Genomic DNA, 4,964 nt, shown 5'->3' with positions numbered 1-4,964 from the left:
GACGGGGGGTAAGGGAGGGAGGGGAGGTGGCGGTGGCGGGACAGTAAAATTTTACCTCAGATTAGTTGAGTTCTAAGCAATAAGGTGGGCACTGTTGTGGTAAATCTCCAACCCAAAAAGGCCTGGGCAAAGAAATCACAACTCAATTAATAAGAATACAAGCTACACGCCTAGACTGGGCAGATCTACCACTGCACTATTATATTCCCCATACATGAGATCCCATATAACTTGTGGTTTCTCCAGGCCATGTGCTTCTGCTCCATTCTCCTTCCACCTCCTCCTCTGTCATCCTCTCTCTCCTCCTCTCTCCTCTCTCCCCCAAACTTTTCAGCTCAACCTTCCCTTCGGTACTGCCCAATCACCAGCTCTAGCCTTTATTTGAAAAATTAAGGTGGGGAGTAGGTTCACAAGTCACCTGTATCCATGATTCACTCCTCATCTGCACATTTAAGAATACATTTAACACATTTGTCTGTGTTCATTCAGAGATGATGCACCTAACCCTCAAGAAACTGGAGTCCCCAGGGAGTTTAGAGGTCAGTTGGGGTGGGGGATGGGGACATCCACGTGGAGACAAGAGGATGGGAAGGAGGTATGGGATATGAAACAGTCATAGGGTGGAGGGGGTGGTAAAATATAGTGTGAAAACAAATAAATAAATAAAAATTAAAATTAAACAAAGAATACAAAGCTTGAGATAAATAAATCTTAAACTAATGTTTTGTTAATTTCTGTTTTTCTCCTAAGAGCATGGATTTTACAAAAACTCGTTGATGTGGGATTCTGGCATGTGATACAGTGATAGATAGTAATGTATAGGTCAGAACCCCATGGCTAATATGACCTGGTTACCATTGTGTTCAGACATTTGCTAGCTGCTGTACTCTGAACAAGTTCCATGAATCTCTTCATTGAAGGAGTCAGTGTTATCTGCTCCAAACATTATAACTGTCATATTACATACTTTCTAGCAAGGTGTCAAAATTCTAAGTTAACAAAAATTACAAAGCACAGAGTACTACCTCCATATAAATATTAGCTAAAGTTTTTCATCCAACATTTATTGAGTCTATAATCTGAGCTGTAACTCTTTTGTACAGCTGGCAAGAGCAATCAGAGCATGCTGCCCCTCTAATCTTAATATAGTAATAAGACTTAGTAACAATGTATGGAAATAATTTTATTTGACAAGTAATTGTATTACAACATTATAAGGTCTATAAAAAGCACAGAGTAGGGAGTGACCACCTGCTTGGATGAAGCCAGTTAACTTTACACTTGTAGTTAGTATAAGTGAAAGTAGGCACCATACACAGGTTATAGGTGCCCTGGACAGAAGACAGCCTACAAGAGCTGACACACTGGCACAGATGAAAATCACTGCAAACAAAATTTGGGATACCATGTGCAAGTGAATATACTAGTTTATATTAAACTAGTAAAAGACTTTGCTCACAGGTATCTTTTGTAGAGTTTCTACTGCTAAGATGAAACACTGTGACCAAAAGCAACTTGGAGAGAAAAGAATTTATTAGGCTTACACTTTCACATTGTAGTCCACCACTGAAGGAAGGCAGGATAGGAACTAAAAGAGGGCAGAAACCTGGAGGCAGGAGCTAAGGCCATAAAGGAATGCAAAGGCCATAAAGGAATGTTGTTATTTGCTTGATCATCATGGTTTGCTCAATCTGCTTTCTTATAAAACCTAGGACTGCCAGCCCAGGGATAGTACTACCCACAATGAGCTGGGACCTCCCTCTCAATCACTTATTAAGAAAATACCCTAAGCTAGATCTTATGGAGGCACTTTTTCAATTGGGATTTCTTGTTTACAGATGACTCTAGCTGGTGCCAAGGACACCAGTAAAGGCTACTGATATTTTCATATAAAGAAAAAAGGGGAGGGGACATGATTATTCACATGGTGGAAAATTTCTTCTTAGCAAATACAATGATAGATATGAATGAGTGGCTGAAAACTTTTTAAAAGTCAAAAAATCTGCTGTGACCCCATCCCAATCCAGAGACAATGGTGCAATGTGATGAAAGCAACAGGTTCAAAGAAACAGTCTGAGCTAACTAATTGGATATGATGTGCAGGAAAGAGGGGCTCTTAAAAGGCACTATACCATCCATCGTTTGAGACTTGGGTGTCTTGGGTGTCCATGAAATTATTAGGCAAGGAGTACAAAAGATAGTTAAGTTAGGATAAAGGGAGATGATATCATTTTATGATAGGAGAGTGTAAGTTTTAGGCACTTACATGAAATTAAAGCAAACACATCCATTAGAGCAAATTCTGACTTTGAAGGCATCAGCATTTGAGACTGGGAGTAGATGAAGTCGCCCAGAAGTTATTCTCTATTCATAGTAAAATTAGTTGACAACTTGGTATAGCCATCACACTGAAACAAACAGGAGATTTATTTTTCTATTATTCCAAATATTGTCTCTCACTTCCAGCTTCTTAATGAGTAAGGAATATTATGTATTTATAGTATTTAAACATAGCATTATTACATATAACTTATAGTAAACACACATACACACACACAAACACACACATATGCATATATAAATTATGTAGCTATGTTATATACCTCATTTTTAGGGCATATATATGTCTTATAGTTTCTACTTTCCATAATATTAATTACAAGAGGACTCTTATCTGGCGTCACCTGTACAGTCACTCATTCCTTGCTCTAGTTATGTTTTTGTGGATATTATATTATAATATATGTTGTTATATTACTCATAGATGTTATACATGTATGAGTATAGATGTATAATGTTTTACCTTCTAGTTTTCTAATGGTCTGGTGGCCACTCCACTGTATGATGCCATCACTGACTTAGTAACAGGAAAAGTTAAGTTATATCATATATAATTATATAGTCACATAAGCCACAATAATTACACAGTAGTTCTGAAGTTAAGTTTTCAGTTCTCAACTGCTATCTCATCTTGATTTCACTGAGTACTAAGGGTTTCTTTCTTCTTTAATACAAGTATTTACCCTCAGGTGACTTACCTAGGTAACATAAGCTCTTGTTTCAAGCGCACATTCCTTCTCTGTGTTCCTATGTTTGAACTTTGAAACGATGAAACTGTTTTCTTAATGAAGTCAGAACACCTCTCCAAGGTTTTCTTTTCTGTGTGATGTCAGTTAAGCAGTTGTACAGTTTTCCAATGATGCTGCAATCTCTCAACACATTAGTATGGCTAAGGTGTAACCATCAAAGCTTGCCACTCTTAGTGTAATGCATGCAATGACAGCATGTTTCCAGCCTGCAAAGTTGTATTTGATTTTTATCTATAATCACTATCATCTATACCTACTGGTACTACATGGAATAGGTAATCAGAGTAGCTAAGTTCAACAGTAAAACAAAGTCATTAAAGAAGCATGACAACTGTCTTCTATTTTCCTATTTCTCTAGACAAATCCTAAAGACAGAAATCAAAACAAGACCACTTGGCATAAATGACCACTTTAAAGGAAATATATATTAAGTTTATATTCTAGTTTTCTCATTGAAAGGAAAAATAATCTCATTTCATAAAACCTTAACATCTCACTACTCTGTTTTTAAATAGAATCAGTTAATAATATACAATCATGTTAATTTTCATAGATACTGAAGTTTTGAAAAACATCAGTACTTGGGACAACCATTGTTAAGGATTTCAGGACAACCCAGTTCAGATTGGTTTATTATTAATTTAAATCTTCCTGTTCTTTCTATATAATAAAGCATATTATTGTCCTTTAGCTTATCCCACAGAAACACAGCCTTAATTTAAACACATACCAATGTTTTCAGTAACAAGCAGAAATAAGCAAGTCTAAAAAGTAGCACTGGCCAATTTTTGATTTGAAATAAAATATCAAAAGAAAAAATGGGGAAAAAAGATCAAAAACAAATTGATGACTGAAGGTTGTGTCTTTAAGACAGGGCAATAACCTAAGTTTAATTGGTTCATATAAAGCATTTATTTTAGACAAAACTGACAGAAACTATTAGCTGAATATCATATTTATATATTTCAATATCTACCACCATAATATGTGATTATAAGCCAAAGAGATATCAAAGTTTATATCATAATAAACTATTTTAGTAGCTACAGTGCACTAAGCACATTGTTCAGTGGTAAATACATGGTTGGGAAACAGAATAGATGCCATCAGAGTCCTCATCAGATTGAGTTTACAGACTAGAGGCATGTCAAGAACAGCTTTGGATTCTGCACAAGTTTTCCATACTGCCTCCATACACTACATGAGATTCCAACATAGGCCAAAAGTCACAATCATTTTATTTATTTTAATGAAATTGTATAGTATCATTACCAAAATCAAATGAACATGAAGGCACAACCCGCCATCCCTGGTCTTCATGAAATAAACATGCATACAATCTTAATGACAATTCTTACTGTGGTGACTCACAACAATGCATTTATCTGATTCCTATTGCTCTACAGCATTTCAAAATCAAAACATGGGCTCAGTCTTCTATTTCACTATTATTTTTTATCAACTTAGCCTGTTCCTCTTGAAGAATGGGCTTTGGAAATTTCAGAATGTGAAACAGACTTAGGGAAAAGCAAGAGAGCAATGAGCAGGGCATAGACTAATGCATGAGGACCATTACTTTATTTTTGAGAGAAGTTGAATGAAGCATTTGAACAGCTATTTAGAAATGTCAAACATTTCCCTAGATGGTAATAACTTTTTCAGCCCTCATGTGAAGAATTCATTCTTCATAGCTCTTTTTTTTTTAATATCAACCTTTCAAATTTTATTAGGTACAGAAAATAACAAACTTTAAATAAAATACTTAGTTCTAAGACAGCAAAATCTTGATAGTCTGTAAATACTTTAACTAAACAGTCAAAACTACACAAAGTATCTTCTAAGGAAAACTGATGGGTGAGATGCTTCAATCTAGTT

Source organism: Mastomys coucha, unplaced genomic scaffold, assembly GCF_008632895.1.
Source record: "Mastomys coucha isolate ucsf_1 unplaced genomic scaffold, UCSF_Mcou_1 pScaffold15, whole genome shotgun sequence".
NCBI classification, from domain to species: Eukaryota; Metazoa; Chordata; class Mammalia; order Rodentia; family Muridae; genus Mastomys; species Mastomys coucha.
The sequence above is the reverse complement of the archived record's forward strand: the minus strand, read 5'-3'. Positions refer to the sequence as shown.